The 17520-nt window shown below is 43.5% G+C and overlaps 1 long non-coding RNA gene across 1 annotated transcript in view; it reads right to left on the bottom strand.

The window, feature by feature from the left end:
* The window catches only part of LOC146199432 (uncharacterized), a 38432-nt gene extending 24830 nt beyond the window's left edge, over positions 1-13602 (bottom strand). Inside the window, exon 1 of the long non-coding RNA XR_014704750.1 lies at positions 13556-13602. This is a non-coding gene — a long non-coding RNA (uncharacterized LOC146199432). The remainder of the gene's footprint in view (positions 1-13555) is intronic.
* Between the last annotated feature and the right edge of the window lie 3918 nt (positions 13603-17520).

The following is a 17520-nucleotide window of genomic DNA, read 5'->3' on the forward strand; positions in this document are numbered from 1 at the left end:
TCTGCTTGAAGCATGAAGTTCAAGGTCTTCTGAGTCGAAAATTATATGCGAGCCAGCGTTCTTCTGTGCGTGACTTCTTTGAATTTCGTCTCGTTTCGCGCTATTCCATCCGCAATAAACTTTTACCAACCTCTAAATGTTCACATACGTCTTGAGATGTAGCATACACACCACGCGAATACGCGTGCCTTCTGTTGCCGTTTCTGCTGCACGCAAATAGCTGGCACTTTCCATGCACAAGAGAGAGCTTGTTGTTCGTTTAAAATTTGTAAGAGATTATCTGAAATCTGCACTGAATTCAACGATGATATATGGGAAGTAACCTTGTTTTAGATTAAAACATAACTGAGAAAAGTAAAAAGAAAGAAAAATGGTTACATATACTGTGTTCCCAAGCCTCCGGCTATTTTGTTTTGTGCACCAAATGCATTGGCGACGAAAAAAGTAAATATTGCAAAAGGCACTTCTAATCTCCATCATCAGACCAGCACTATGGACTTTCTACTAAATGTTCCCGGTAAAGCTTTTAAGTCGCCTGAGAAATTCCCCGTTGAGCACAAATTGTACTATGCAGAGTCATGGCGACATGTAATGCCGTGGTATGAACATGCGGGGTGTAATAGGCGTTTGAAAATGACACGAGGTTAGACTAGTGTACAAGAAACGTTTATCGAAGCTTTATGAAACAAAATAAACTTGACATATTCCTTCACGAGAACCTCCCGCTTCTGCGCTTTGAAGAAAAAAAGGCGGGATTGAGAACAAAACAAAATATTGCCAAAACATCCTAAGAAATGTATCCCTTCGAAGAAAGCCTATATCTATCACACTTGAGGGCGCGTAGTGGGCAGATAATTCTATATTAATCAAGAAGAAAGTAATCCTAATGGGCGTAAGAGGTTGCATTAAGGATCAGAGGTGTTTAATACCGCTGCTTTCGGCATTAAACACCTTTAGAGCGCTGCATAACGAAAACTCTGACATTAAAGCTGCTGCGCGCCTGCCTTCAGGCGTCGTTTAATGCATTTTTGGGTCTGCTGCTGTTGCCGTCGAGAGATGTGTCACATTTTCTTCCTAGAGGGCTTTCGCTCTCATGACGACAAAAGACAGCGCCGCTGAAACGCCGTAGCTGTCCCGAACAGGTGTCTGTGCCGGAGGACGACGCCTACACAACAGTGCGAAGTATGAAGCAACGAAGTATGTAGCAGGTTTAAGAAAATAATGCTTTGTAGCAGTGGTAAGCAATCCTTCCCAAGTCGTTATATAAGGTGGCAGCCGCACTCTGATTAAATCTAAGCCAGCTTGTCAAGATGTTTTAAGTTGTGCCGCACCCGGTCCTTCAGTTCTTTTCGCTAGGCAGCTGAATCGGAGTTCTCGACTGGTTTTAGTATCTGACACGCCATTCTCGTGCTTTTTTCTTGTCCTTAGCTTTGTGCACTAGTATAGACCCTTTTCACTATCATGTTTAGTAGGCGGCGGTTGTGTTAACCCTGTATTATGGAGACGCCATAACTTTGGGCGGTTCGAGACTAAAAAGCGTCTACCAGCACCCTCCTTGCTGCGCGCCGCTCTTTTGTCGGAGACTTGAGACGCCGTTTGCAACGCCGTCCAACCAGAGCTCGGATTTCACGGCCGCCGTACCTGGTTCGCCATAGGCACACTCTCTCTCTCTCTCTCGGTCTTTCTCCCTCTCTCATGTTGCGTTATGCGTTCCATGGTTGCCAGGAAAGCTGCATGACGTCACGTGAATAAGCTCGTTGCCTGCCTCTTTCTCACTCTCTTCTTCGTGGTCACTTAAAGCTGCACTTGCAGAAGGCCCCGCCGGGGTGGTGCAGTGGTAAGACGCCCGACTACTGTGCCGGAGTACCCGGGTCCGAACCCGACCTCGGCGGCTGCGTTTCGATGGAGGCGAAACGAAGAGGCGTCCGTGGGCTGTGCGATGTCAGCGCACTTTAAAGATCCCCAGGTGGTCGAAATTACTCCGTAGCCCTCCACTACGGCTCCTCTTTCTCTCTTTCCACTTTCACTCCCACCTTTCTCCTCCCCTTAAGGCGTGGTTGCGGTGTCCACAGGAAACAAGTGAGACACTTACCGTGCCTTTCCCTTTCTATAAATGAATCACTTGCAGAAGCTGTTATGCCCTTTTCGGCCACTTAGGTGTCACTAACTTAGGGTGAGATTTGGCTCGGACAATTATTACATTCTTACAATTTTTTTACAAGTGTGGTGAAGAAAACGTTCCTGACAACAGAAAAAAAGAGGGACGATGTAAATGAGATTTACTAGCACGTGCGGTTTGACATCGGTGGCGGTTTCGGTTTGAGGTTCGGTTTTCAAAATTAGTAGGTTTTAGACCAAGACCGGCGAAATCGGCCAATGGGGGCCGTAGTGGAAGCCGACTATAAAACTTGTGGGGCCATTTTTAGTCAGCTAAAGAGCGATGCGCTCGCGCTAAGATGTGGTATAATTTCGTATGCGTCGACGTTGAGACGAAGACGAAGACGCCCGGCGCACAGTGTGAGACTATAGCATTTAAGTATGCGGAATAACGAGGGAGAAGAAGAAGTATGCGGAATGCTCCGCTGCGATGATGTCGAAAGCGAAAGCGATAGAATTTGGCCGCACTTGTAAAAATTTTCCTTTCTCTCTACTCGAACGCGTCAGTTTTGGTTTGATAGCCGGAAAATGGGTACCTATTTGTGATAATAGCTGCTCCTCTCGTGTTGTTGAAACGCATTGCCTTTCAAAGTCCCTCTTCATATTTCTCGTTGTCAAGTAAGGGTTTGCCACTTTAAAATATTGCCCCCTAAAATATTGTCTCGTTAAAATAGGTTTATAAAATTGTTAGCTAATTAAAGACATGTAATAGTTATTTCAATGTGCTGGACAACGTAAACAATGTCCGCCTTGCTGTACTACCCAACTCACAGACTGCAATGAGGTTTATAATTACCGAAATACAAATTTGTATGGACCTAAACAAACATATTGCTATACTACTCAGTTCTGCATTTCTTCGCAATAAAGCGTCCTGTTGAACTAAGCGAGGAAGTGTTGCTTGTATTGTTGATTCGTTGGGAATTTTTTTCCAGGCCAGTGACCCTTGAACAAGCACCAGATACGTGCTATCACGAGCACGCTTCAATAGGCCCTAGTATATTTTACGACGAAGAGCCGTCATACTAAGCCCACCCTGAGCCACGAATTAGTGACCCCCGTAAAAGCAGTCAGAGCGATGCTAGAGCTATACAGCGCGTCCTACAATAGGGTTGAACCGAACAATAAGCCCATGACAGAGATAAGTCATAAGAATCGGGAAGTGGAATCGGAATGACGCTAAATTTTGTGCACAGTAAGGCGCCAAATCCACCGTGTAGTTAAAGATAAGAAAAAGAAGACAGAGTTGATGATATGGCGCATTTATCAAGTGACCGATCTTAGAGGTGCGGTATTATGTTATGTGAGGTTGCTCTGTTATAAATAACAATAGCAGGCGGTTTTTCTGAACGGGCGTGTTTTCTGAAGCTCGCTACGGATAGCACGTCTGTTGTAAACCTGTCAGGGCTAAGGATAATGGAGAAACTTTCGAGTGCCGCCGCGTAAAGAAGGGTGAATGTCGTCGTCGCAGCATAAAGTACCCCGTGGTTCCTGCTGCTGAGCGGGAAGGCGATCAGCAACGTGAAGCCCTTACTGCACTCAGCACCATGCAACGACGCTGTGTGAATAGCTGGAATGCCTGACCTATCTGCGTCTAAAAGGTGTGCACAAGCCAAAACCAGAGCATCATATGCAGCAGAACGTTGAGACGGAGTGCTTGATTGCTCCAACTTTGTTATTTAGCCGTGTTGTGCAGTGTAAGTATAAGAAAAACCAAAACAGGAGTCAGCCCAACGCGTAATAAACTGGCTCGACCCGGAAAATCACGCATTATGAAACGAAATACAACAGTACGTATTTTTTTCATTTCAGTTGAAATATATCGCAAATCATCGATTCCGTGCAATTAGTTTTCAGGGTTTAATGTCCCAAACTATTTTAGACTATGAGGGATTCTGTAGTTGTGGGCTGCCGATTCATTTCGACCACCTGGGGATCTTACTGTGCAGTGGAATTGCAGACTACTCGAGCGCTCTTCATTTTGCCTCAACTGCAACGCCACCGAATCGGCCACATTCGAACAATCCTCCTCTGTCTGAGCAGTCGATCGCCTTATCCACCGAACCACCGCCACGAGGCTGATTAAATGGTATTCAACTCTCTTAGTTGCACATTTCTTTTTCTGCATTTCCTTACTTAGGTGTAAAGTTGTCTGGCTTGTTGCTTCTGCAGCGTATTGCTTTCTTTAAATCTTCCAGCTGTTCCTTTTTAAGGTAACTGATTCTCGTGGAAAAGCTTCATATGGTTGACTTGAGCTTATTCTTGAGTGAAAATGCAAGGCAGTTTTGCTCCAGCTTTTTTCTCCTAATTATATAACAGACACCTGCACAAGGCTTTCATAATTGTTCCGTTGATTTCCGGCCCTCTTCCTCAAGGTACTTTTGAGCCCTGTGTTTGGTGGCTGTTATTTTTTCCTGTTGTCTTCCTTTTGAAGGCAAGCACTCCTCCTTCATTACATATGCATTTTATACCGCCATGCATGAGACGACTGGGTAAAGCCCATTCGTCCTGCTGTATGCCAGACCACCACGCGCTACACCCTGGATACCATCCTGCACTTTTCAAGCTGTGAAGATCCCTGCCTGGCTGAGATCCTCTGCCTCGCCAAAGAAGCTCAGAGCATCGCCTGCTTATCCTGTCTGAAGCTTCACAGGAATGTTCGAAAGCACGATATGATGCCAGTCACCGGCATGCCACATACTACATAGGCGACTAGTATGCCTGTGACATCCAATTCGGCGCCGCGGTCTACATCAAAAATCTTAGTCCACTATGACGGCCCATATGTGGTGGTCAAACAGATCAATCATCTAACTTATAAAATAGGCCGCCTGACCGCAATGAGTCGTCGGTCTGCGAAAACCTGTGTTACGCTGCCCGTTTGAAGCCGTGCCAGCCTCGTACGACTCATGAACACACTAGGTCTTCGACTAAGCAGAGGGGAAAAGTAAGGCTACTGATCTCGACGACGTATAGGGTGGCAGAAGAGAAGAAAGAAGCGGTGATGTTTTGAAGCTAGTAGACCTCACCTTATCCCGTATTCATCAGCACTGTAAATAAACAACTCTTTGTTATTTCACCGTAACAATATTTTGTTACCGGCTCCAGTTTTTGCCCATTATCGGAAATTTTGGCGGACCATTGGTCATCTCATTATTGGTTTCGATACATACCCATTGCAGCCTCATAAAGTAGTATCTTTGAATGTTTGTGTTTTGTGTTTTTTGTCGGACTTTTTACTTGATTTGTGTCAATGCTATTAAGTGTTGCGCCATTGCTGTCATCGCAGCGGACTTGTCTCCTCTTTCATTTTCAGTATCGCTCTGTAAAGTTATTTTAAATACTTGATGCTTTTTTCCAATGTTTGACATATTCCACCTTATTTGATGTTCGCTTAGATCTTTGCCAGTTCGATCTTTGTTGGTGCAGGCATGTCCGGAGATTCGTCTTGTTATGTAACTAATTTCACTTGGATCAGAGTTGGGTTTCTTGCACGGATTTCTGGCACTGGGTCCTGCCGTTTTGCAGTACTTCTTGCACTGTTCGAACATCATTACCATTGACTTAGGTGTCATGGATTAAGAAAAGATGAGGCGAAATCATGGGAGAGCCATGAAAGTGAAAAATGTTGTCCCTCTGTATAAAGCCTGCCAGCTACCATTGTTGGTACACGGGAAGGCACTTGCCAGAGCTGGCAGGTGGTAAAATAAATATACGAAAATGACTACTTTCGGCTGTGTTGTTAGGGGTTCGGCCAGTGAGCCAGGTTGAAAGCCGGCGCGGCGGTAGCGTTTCGATGAAGGCAAAACGAAAAATTTGGAGGGCGCTTAAGCTTCGCCTTAGAGAGTTCAACGCGATAGCGTTATCAGGCCCTGTTCCCTCTTCTTAAACGCCGATGCTTTGAAGACGGTGGATGGATGTATAAGGATTTGAATCGAGCGGCGGCTCACGCCATCTGCTCCAGAAGCGCCGTACGATCGAAGTAGTTCTCCAGTGAGCCCAGCATCGCAGGTAAGCAAAACGGAAATTTTCTTTGCTACTTGCTTAACTGCTACCTCCGTAATTAGTATATTTATAATGACGCACCCAAAAATTAGATAAAAGTCATAAGGCAATATACACATTAGGTTCATCTTTATTAGGAAAACGCGATGTGGTTCTGTTTGGTTTGGTTTGGTTTGTGGGGTTTAACGTCCCAAAGCAACTCAGGCTATGAGAGACGCCGTAGTGGAGGACTCCGGAAATTTCGACCACCTGGGGTTCTTTAACGTGCACTGACATCGCACAGCACACGGGCACCTTGCTTTTCGCCTCCATCGAAAAGCGGCCGCCGAGGCCGGGATTCGATCCCGCGTCCTTGGGAACAGTAGTCGAGTGCCGTAACCACTGCGCCACCCCGGCGGGGTCGATGTGGTTCTGTGGCGGAGTGGGTGCGTGCTCGCTTTGCACGGTGAATGAACCGTGTTCGGCTCCACTGGTTTCCGCAAAATTTGTATTGTTTCTTTACTTTATTTTGATTTTCGCATTACAACCACAACCTTGACACCACCTTTTCAACGACACGTGGCACTCAACGCTATCGCGTTTATAGTTATCGGCCTGCGGTACGATTTAAGTGCTGGTTAACATTGTTCAAGTGATCTCTCCGCTGAGGAATCCTTCATGAAATGAGTCGATTCAGGAAGTTGAACCTCACAGACCCTACCAAATCATCTTATTGAGAGGTGAAGACCAAAGGTCTTGATATATCGAACTCGTATATAACGATACTTTCACTTGCTTTTCATACCTACGTTAGCAGAATCTAAATTGTGCAAGTTTTCGGGTTACATCCAATCAGTTAAATTGCTGGCGCTTAATCTCTAATCATTGTCGATCTGTGTATGATCGGCCTTGTACTCTGCCACTTTGCACTCCTATGGGCTTCCGAGGGATGTGCTAGTGAATGCCATGTCATTTTCATTTGCTAGGGCTTCATCCCTTCAGGACGGATCTTTTTCGGAGCCTCGTGATCAATGTCGTTACTCTAAGACGTGTGCTCCCGTTGTGACAAGGACTCGTTTCTTGGTAGCGGACGACGATACAGATTGAACATTTGTTTTACAGCGACAGCCATTTCGCTTCTGTTTCTGGGTTTCGCACTGTGGTATAACAGGAGTCGTAGTTGCAGTACGCGAAAGTTGGCTTCGCTGGGTACCGCTTGGAGCTGAGTGCCTTGGAAAGAGAAGCGTACGACGAGAACAAATTAATGCCTAATCGGAGGATGATTGCATGGAAGGAGTACGATAAGGGGAGAACAGAGAGGATCGCAAATGAAGGAGGGGCATCGCGAGTGCAGGAAGCTTACCTTGGAGAATATGTGCATTGTGAGAGTGCAGGACGGTGTAGCCAGGTAGCAGCTGCCACGGGAAGCGTCCGACAGCTTTATCGCTTACTTTATGTCGGTAACTCACAAGAGAGCTGCTCTTGCAAATCTTGTTTAATGCTAGCGTACGTATGACACAATAGTTCGCTTAACGATTGCGGGCTTGTAACGGGCTTGTCATGAAGTTAATTACTCAGAATTAATAAAGGGTAGGCCAAAAGATTAATATGCAGAAGACTAAGGTAATGTTGGACAGCTTCGGGAAATAACAGCTGTTAACAATAGGTAGCAAAACACAGGAAATGGCAGGTGAATATGTCTACTTAAGACAGATAGCAGCAGCAGATCCGAATCATCAAAGAGAAATAGCGAGGAGAATAAGATTATTATGAAGCATATTTCGCGAAGCGGTATCGCTCAAGAGGAAAGTATAAAACAGTTACATTTTACATGTACTTCTCTTTAGGGCTGAAGATTGGAGGCTAACAAAAATGGTTCTACTTAAGTTGAGGAAAACGCAGGGAGGTGTGGAACGGAGAATCTAGGAGTAACGTTAAGAAATATGAAGCCTGCAGTGTGGGTCAGAGAAATACCTCGAGGTAGTGACATTGTAGTAGAAATCATGAAGAAATGGGCATGGTCACGGCATGCAGGGCAAAGAAAGAATAACCGATGGTATCTAAGCGCAGCAAATTGGATTCCAAGGAAAGTAAAGCATAGCAGCGGGCGGCAGAAGGTTAGGAAGGTGGATGAGGCTAAGAAGTTCGCAAGGATGAAGTGGATGCAGTGAGCACAGGACCGGGTTAATTGGAAGAATATAGGAGACAGACCTTCGCCCTGCAGTGATAGTCTGGATGATGATGATTAGTTTTTTGATGAATAACGGGTAGCACGCTGTGTAGGCCAACGCTATCACAGCCGCTAGTTCGACTTACTTGTTTATAACTGCGTTGTGCGCGCGATCAGTTCACGCTTTGCTAAGTTGATAGTTTTGTTTTCTTTATTTAGCCCAACTCGCTTTAATCTCAGGAATCCTTAGAATCAAGAGCTATACTTATGTGTAAAGTTACATTCTAGGAATTTCAAAATTTCAAAAACACTACAGGTAATTTGCCTTAGTATATGGGATACGCAGTCAGTGAAGGTAGACTGTCAGGATAATTGTCATCATAATATGCACAATGAACTAAACGCAATTTTAGCTTGATATTCATTCCAGCTTCCAAGTGTGTTTATGTTAAAAAATTTGAAATAGTCGCAATTGTTGACTTTTATATTTTGTAGACATTTAGTACGCGCCTGTCTCCTGATATGTTTATGTCTAAAATTTCACCCCAAACTCTCTAATTAGGCATGCAAGACCGTGCCACCTGGGATGAAGCTCATCCGTGACGGATGCAGCTGCTGCGTACTGCGCTTTGCGTGACAAGAATGCGGAGAGGCGCAAGAGGGTAGTAACCTTCCCTTATTGGCAAGGATTTTCTTTTTTGAATTGCGAAACTGACGAATACTGTGCAGGCGGAGCGGAGTGAGGGACACAAGTTTGAGAAACGCTTGTCACCAAACAAAATATTTATTAGAATCCGAAGTTTTGGAGTGAGGGATGTTTAACCTTTCTTGCAAAACTCTTAAGAAAACAGTCACTACAATAAATGTCAGAGTAAGCTCGCACCTAACCTCACCAGGTGTTATCGAAGGCCAAACTAATTAAAATTAAAACAAAAGGGGCGAGCGCTCAAGAGAAAATTTCCCCAAACGATTGGTTATGGCCAAGAGCGAAACGTTATCGCTGTTAATCAAAAGAGGGAGACGCTTCCAGCCGATTTCCTCTGTCTCACATGTGGACAGATTAGGGTAAATATTTACAGATGCATATCACAGGACACAAGCGCATTAGTAAAACGCTAAAACGTAGAATAGTCATTAAATTTCACTATCTACAAATTTTCAACATAAGCATGCATGCTAACTGCGAGCAACAGGTTATTACAAAATTTATTTAGTTTCTCTCTTTACTATGAAAATTATTCTCACAGTGTGCATTTGCCGGCCACGTAGCTTATGTACAATAAGAGTTTTTGTTTACTGCTGTTCGTAGGTGTTCTAAAAATCCATAAAATTTAACTTTCAACGTCCTGCATGTTTATCGAGATATACTCATGGAGTAAGTCTTCCGACTACTTCATTTTTCGCTTCATAATTTATAGAAACTGGATCGCTCAATCAACAATAAAACTTGACAACCATGCACCACTGTGTTTGCGGATGCAATTTATGCAGCAGTGCTGACAGCATATAATAATTCTGTAGAGAGTGGAATAGAATAAAGGAAAAGCTGAAATGCATTGAGGAGTCGATACTATAGCCCTGAAAGGAATCTCAAACTTATTAGCGTATTAGCGCAGAAGTTTTGTTTTTTCTATATCTCGAATTTGCCTGTCTAGGCGTTTGCTGTCGATGCCATCCATTGTGACAGCGCCCTCTGTTCATTTATTTTATGAAGCTATGAGGGGTTGGCTAGCTCATTACGACATAGCACTGTCTATGTCCTTGAATTCAATACAGGCGTTTGCGAATCAGGATGCAGCTATATTTATGTATCTTTTGTACACCTCTCTAAATCTGAAAGCACACAAATGAGGTGGGCGCAAAAGCTTTGAGCCAAAAACACTCCTTCGCCAACAGAGCCACCAGCTTCGGAGCATATAGAATGCTCCATACACGGTCGCATCATCAAGAAAACACAAGCTTGTCGCCGTTCGGAGACGTGAATATGCACTCTAATAAATATCAATTGGAATCAATGTGTAGAGGGGATAAAATGCTAGTTCAGCTGCTCCGCACACCTCGCATTTACTGTAGTCCACACGGGCCTCCATTGTTCGCCTAGTAGCATTGACCTCAGTCGATGGCTGTAAAACATGCGTCATTGTTTTTGTTGATGCACATCAGTCTCCTAACGATTCGCGGAAAAGCCTCATTTCGCAAAGATGGCGCTAAGCAATTTGTTGTCTTTAAGGTATATTTTTGTCAGACACGTCTCTAGTCTTTGGTTATAGGCTCAAAAAGGGCAATGCATTTTTTTAAACTCTGATGTGGATAAAACGTGATGGTAATAAGATCTACAATTACCTGGTGCTATTGATCTCGCTGTGAAACGTGAATGCCATTATGAACTTTAGGACTAGGAGCATTTTCATCCTGTCACCGGTAGCACGCTCCAAATTTCGGCTTCACATCGTGGCCTATTAAACGGCAGTCTCCGCTAGAAAGCACATTCGAATGCTATGAATTTGAGTGTCTTTATATGCGTGTATTTCGTTTTTCTTACCCTGCTATTTATTTATTTATTTATTTATTTATTTATTTATTTATTTATTTATTTATTTATTTATTTATTTATTTATTTATTTATTTATTTATTAATGCTGCGGAGTCTTTTGACTCCAAGCAGGGGGGGGTGCAAACCGATGCTCTCAAGTTATCAATAAATATTTCTACATTCGGGCTGTTCACTACACACATCGGTAGTTGATTGCACTCTATAGTCGTTATGACAAACAATGAGTGTTTAACTCTATTGGAGTATGCACGTATGGAGTATAGATTATAAAAAATAATTTATTCATTTTAACCTTGCTTTAGGGAACCTTTTCTGAAGGGGTTATGAACCAACAGAGGTTAGATACACGAGATCCCAGTATCTACGAATAAATACAGATAAAAAGTTATATAAAGAGTCAGATTTCCTGGTCAGCATCAAACATGACTGTCGTGCTTTTAGTGAAAAAATAAATAAAAATGAATGGAAGCCACGTTCCAAAAAGTGAGTTTTAACGGGTGGTATAAACCTTCAAAAAATAGAGCTGCTTCTTTGCGCTGCTCAAGTAGTTGAGAGCCTTCGATTGCACCCTTACCCGCCTACGGAAACTTTCCTATTACCCCTGTAAGAGGCGTTTATCTTTCAGAATATGTAGGAAGGCTTTCTACGCTAAAAGATGCTCTAGTAGCAGCTTGATGGCCGCTGAAACCTGCACATCACGTTCCACGAGTACAAGAGCTTGAATCAGTTGGGCCTCTCAGATTTTCTCCCTTATGAAGAAAAGTCCTAATGTCTCGGAAAAAAATTCATCACCAATTGAAGCATCTGCTCCGGCGCCAACTTTCATTAGCACGCAAGGACCGATTGTCAGGGTCATTACTAACATAACTAATTGCGCAGATGATAGTCTATGTCACGACAAAACTGTCAGTGCAATGCTCGCCACTTGCAGGAGCACTGAGCCACTGAATTATTTTTTGTGCTTCCTAATGCAACGGGACTTTTTCAAGTAACCTGATATTGGACAGAAAAAGATGTGTATTTATATTTTCTCTGCAGATCGTATTAGGGGATATTGTGGGGCCAGCGCAATAAGTATGTGCAACATATTTGACGAAGTGGGCTTTCCACGTTCCATAGGCATGGCATTCTGGGCGCAGTTCTGCTATGCTGCAGTGTCCTACTAACTTTCCAATCTTTAACTTCTACTGTTTAGTTTTTTATCATTTCTCTCGTTCATGCTCTCGCCATAGTGGTCTTCGATGCCAGCTCTGGATTTACATGAAGCTGCTTAGACAATCATTTGTCCAGAAGCCAACTGGAAACCAGCACATAATTAGCATCTCCTTCATGCTATTCTACTCATATTACTCTAATTTGTGGAGCTCTGTGGCAAACTTCTTTTCTGTCTCGCGAGACAGGTACCATAATCAATTTAAGGATCCACTCGAGTGTGTAAGAAGCAGGCTTCAAATGTTGACCTGCTGAGTCTGAGGATTTTGAGGTCTAACGACTAAAGAATTTGTATTCCTGCGGCTGCTATTTCTTCCGATCGTAAACGGGAGGGACCTAATTGAATTTATCCGGTTTTCTCGCGAAAGTCAGATGCAGAGTTGTACACGTCGATTTATTTTACTCAAACATGCCAGTCATCAGCTTTCTAAAGTCGAAGTGGCTTCTGTGGATCCCTTATCGTTATGGGATTGCGACTCTCGCTGCTGTCTTGGTTTCTGCGAACTAATACCCCTGTCACACGGGTAGTTTTAACGAGCGTTGAGCCGGCGGAGATCTAATTCGGTGGTGATCGGCGGTTTTCAGGTACCATTGAGCTCGATGGGCTCTGTCGAATGTGCGGTGATCAGATGTAAACGAACTAATGCGTTTCTTTTGTGGCATGTAGCAGCGTTTCACCTAAATTTGCCTCTGAGCGCGCTTTGCGACAACCGGCACCAAAAAGAGCACCACAAGTTCTGCAAATACAACACCTACGAACGTAGCCAAGATTACCCCCGAGCTGTGGCACCTTTGCTGACGCAAAGTGAATGCTTCAGAAATGTCCTGTGAAACATTCAATGGAAAACAGGTCCTTGTCCAATATCCGCCTTGTTTCGTCTTGCTCCACTTTTGTTCTCAATGTTGTTATTCGTGGCGGCTTCTGTCGGATCACACGCCCCCTACTCTATGGTTCTTGAATGTACCTTTTGGCTGCCGTGAATCTAAATGGCCCTCAAAACTTTTGATGACCATTGACTCAGTGCGCACGGAGATGGCCCGCGTGTGACAGGCATGAAACCGCTTGCACTGTTGTTCTCACCATTGGTCTGCTTACGCCCCATATGGTTTACTGCGGAGTATATATTCTCTCAACTTCGGGCATCGTGTGAAACACGCATCCGTGCAGCGCATAATTTTTATGTCTTACTCTGATAGAGAGATTGTTTAATCCATTGACATGCGCCTATAATACTGCTCAGCTAGGTGAAAGAACACGGCTCGTTTAATAAGGCTGATGGTGAATCCATCGAGGTGTAAAAAGAAGTTACTGATTTGTTCACCACGTACTCTACCTTCATTTGCTGCAGACCTTTTTCAGATAGATCAATTCAAAGAAAGTCTTTTGCCTCTAATGTACTCTTATGCAGACCTCCATCCCCATTGTCTCGTTCAGCTGACATACAAAACAAAAACAGTGGGCACACAATATTTCTTACCTTTTTATGCGCCTCCAAAAAAATAAGTGATTGTTGCATGGAAGGCCTGCAAGAAAGAAAAAAAGCATTTCTGTGAGCTTTGCGGGAAATATTAGCAAGTAAGTAGGTAGAAATATTTTATTAACATTTACAAGTGCCCACATCAAGATGAAGGGGCCCAGGAAAACTTATTTACTAAAATTATAAAACACGCACGACTAATAGATACCCCACCAAACTTCTCTGGAATGCAAACATTTTAAAGGTAGCTTTAATAACACAGACCATATGGGCGATCTAAATTGATGCTCCTCCTCTGCCAAGAAAACAAGTCGCGACGGCGCCTATCAGCCCCGTCCCGCCAGCGTAACAAGCCAGCGTCCAATGATTGGGCGCTCCCATGCAGCCTAACTGACATCAGGGAGGTTTGCGCGCTAGAATGTGTCGCCTAAATCGGTTGCTAGTGGTAACAGAAGCACGTTTTAAAAATCAGTTTGTAGATCATGGGCTCCATGCGAAGCTTTAAAAGTTCACTCAAATTCTCACAAAGACCACCTCTATCTATATATTTTTTTGCATTGAAGTTAAAGTTGAATGTTTATTGTCTAATCGAAAGCCAACGTTATCAGTTATCCGATATAAGTATTATCAGTTTACTGGAAGTACCTTTTTAGTGGCTCGGCGTGCGAAATGCTATATATGGAGGAAAGCTCTGAGAGATAATAAAAGCTTGCTTAAATAGTGCAAACTCAGTTTTCAAGAAAGTAGACCAGCAGTACTTTCTAGTTTCTTCAGGAATGGGTAAATTTACTTCTCCAATGGTTGAAGCGGGATCCAAACTTTAGAATTTCATTTTCCCTCTCCTGGTTTACAACCCTGTAATCCAAAGCACCAACTCTTTAGGGCCTGCTCTACGATTTCACCATTTTTAATAGATAGCGTTTGATTTTGGGCGTCTCAGTAATGTTGAGGGAATGCCGTTAGCAATGCCGGTTTGTATACAGAGAGGAAGTCCTTGGCACACCTGTGTTGCTGCTTGCTTTGCGTAAGTAATCTGAAGAGCGAGGCGCCTGCTACGGCGGCTATGCATCTAGAGGTGCAACAATTCTTTACTGCCGTAAGACACCGAATATGAGATTTTGGCGGTAAAAAATACTCTTCTCGTTATAGAAAAACAGAAACAGCGTGTAGTAGACGTTTGCTAGGAACACATCATATCCAAATCCAACTCCTTTATTCAGTATCTTTTTGTACAAAAAAACGAAACAGTACCACCTAGGAGCAGTGAAAACGCCTACTGCCGGATATATTTATCGATCATTGAACCTATATGCTGCATGGTAATAGGGATTTTGAATTACTTCGCTTCGAGCGAGGTGTGAATGGCTTTCCTTGCAATGTGCCGTGAATCGCTTCTGTCCTCGAGCTGTTGCTCGCTTTCTATCTTCTGATATTGTCCTATGCTGCTCAGGTTTCACTGAGCCGACAAAAAAGCGGCTGTTTTCAGAAACTGTTTTTCTGTAATTTGTCTATTAAGATATAAATAGGATTATCTTTTTATATTTTTTATTCTAAGTACAATTGTGGGAATTAGCATGACAAACAGGAGCGCAAGTAAACTAGCATAAATTACTAAAGTTGCAAATAAGATACTAAGTTGTTCAGAAGGTATTACGAGAGCAGGAAGAGTAAAATCATAGATTCCTCCTTTGGTGGAATCATACATACCATTTTAAAAACGAAACGATAAGCCGATGAATGACGTTATAGTTCCAAAGAAAACAATTGATGCAGCCAGGCAATAACAAAAATAAGCAGCCAGACGAATTCTCGTCTACTTCGTTGGATTTAACTTGACTTAATATGACTTGACTTCGCTGGATATAACAAGTCCTGGCAACCATCCTGGACCATTGCTTCCTCACACAAGTACAGCTCATCACCAACGGCATCACCATTTCCTCTGGATATAAACGGACGCCAGCGACCCGCGCCTTCCAGTGGGCGTGTGAACAGCATCATTCTACGGTTGTTTGACACGATGCGTTTGTTCATGAAGGTCAGTAATGACACTTCCATGTTTGCTAAGAAGTCTAGTAATGCCTGTATTCTGCTGTTCCCACGCCCACGAGTGCTACTAGGTTTGCTTGTGCAGTCATTTGATGTGCTGTTGCCAGCTGCTCTTGCAGTCGGGAGACGTTGAGCTTTTCCCTGGTCCTGGTTCCGGTGGTTCTGGTGTTGTTACGCGGTCTAGAGAAAATGAAGGAGATGAAACACAACAAGGAAAGCTGAATGATATGTTGACCTTGTTACAAAGTGTTAACGCACGCACTACTAGAATGGAAACGGAACAGTCACGTCTAGTTACTTCCATTACTGAGAATAAAGAATGCCAAGAAACTATGAAGAAGAGCATTTCTGATATTGATGCGAGGCTGTCTGCGGTTGAAACCAAAAGATCATCCGCTGACGTAGCTCGACAAGAGTTGCTAACCCTGCGTGAACTCGCGGACAACCTGGTTCGTGAAAATGCCAGACTGCGGGTTTCTCAAGCTCAGCTGGAAGACAGGCAGCGAAGAGACAACTTAATATTTTTTGGATTGCCTGACAGTCCATTGGAAACATGGGAAGAAACCAAAGTAAAGCTGTTAGACATGATTTCCAGCTGCTTTAGTCCAGTGCTTACAAAGGATGCGTTTGAACGTTCTCATAGAATTGGTGCATTCTCACACGAAAAATGCCGCCCTGTTATCGCGAAGTTCCGCTCATTTAAAACGAAGAAACAGGTTTTATCTCAGTCTACCAAACTAAAAGATAAAAGTATCACCGTGAGTGAAGATTACTCGTTTCAAACACGCCGGGCCAGGAAAAAGTTGCTTCAGTTCGCTAAGGGGCAGGACGGGTATTACAAAATTAGGTACAACAAACTGCATATTAATGGCCAATGCTACAGCTATAACCCTTTTCGCGATTGCGTTTTCATTGAAAGTAATCTTCGGGAACCTACACCATTTTTTGATGGTGAAACTAGTGACGTCACATCTGGCTCGTCGCATACTAAGCCTGCTGATCGTTTGAATTCTTCGCCGGACCACAATCAGCATTCAAGTAACGATACAGCTGACCTGACAGGTCCCGCGTCGTAGGGATGTGCGAGGGGCGGTGGGTCGGCACCTGGTACTGTAAACTCGCTTTCTGTTCTTTTTACCAATATAAGAAGCTTATTACCTAAGCGCGATGAACTGAATTCTGTCATTGATTCGTGTGATGCTGACGTTGTGTTATTAACGGAAACATGGCTTTCTTCCATGATAGCCAACAAAGAACTGTTTGATTGTAGAAAGCCCTATATGTGTTTAGATTAGATAGAGGTCAGAAATATGGCAGAGGAGTTTTAATAGCTGTCGCGGATAATTTTTTTGCATCACCTATAATTTTTCTAATAGCTTGGAGTTGGTTTGGGTGGAACTTTGTGCAAATTTTAAGAGGATGATTTTGGGCATATGTTACCGTCCCCCATATTTGAGCCAGACTTTTGTTGACGAATTACATGACGCCCTTAACCTCATCACTGTACGTTTTCCGAGCATGCCTATTCTCTTAGCTGGAGACTTTAACTACCCCAGTATCGTGTGGACCGATACTTCGCCTTATCTGAACCCTTTCTCCACTGAATGTAAAAAGTTTTTGATGACGTGTTTGGACTTCAACCTGTTGCAGTTAGTCTCTAAACCTACTCGAACTACTTCATCCACATCTAGCGTTTTAGATATTGTTCTAACTAACGTACCACATTTTATCTCTTCGGTTTTGCACCTGCCTGACCTCAGTGATCATTCCTTGCTGCACTTTGATGTGTAAATTCCTGCTTGTAGCCACGTCAGTCAGATTAAGCGCATTAGAGATTATAAACTGGCCGATTTTGACACAATTAACCGCGAACTAGCTCTTTTTCTGAACGAATACTTACATGGGTTCTCACTGCG

The sequence above is a fragment of the Amblyomma maculatum genome, chromosome 2 (genome assembly GCF_055883805.1).
Source record: "Amblyomma maculatum isolate TAMU_Amacu chromosome 2, ASM5588380v1, whole genome shotgun sequence".
NCBI classification, from domain to species: Eukaryota; Metazoa; Arthropoda; class Arachnida; order Ixodida; family Ixodidae; genus Amblyomma; species Amblyomma maculatum.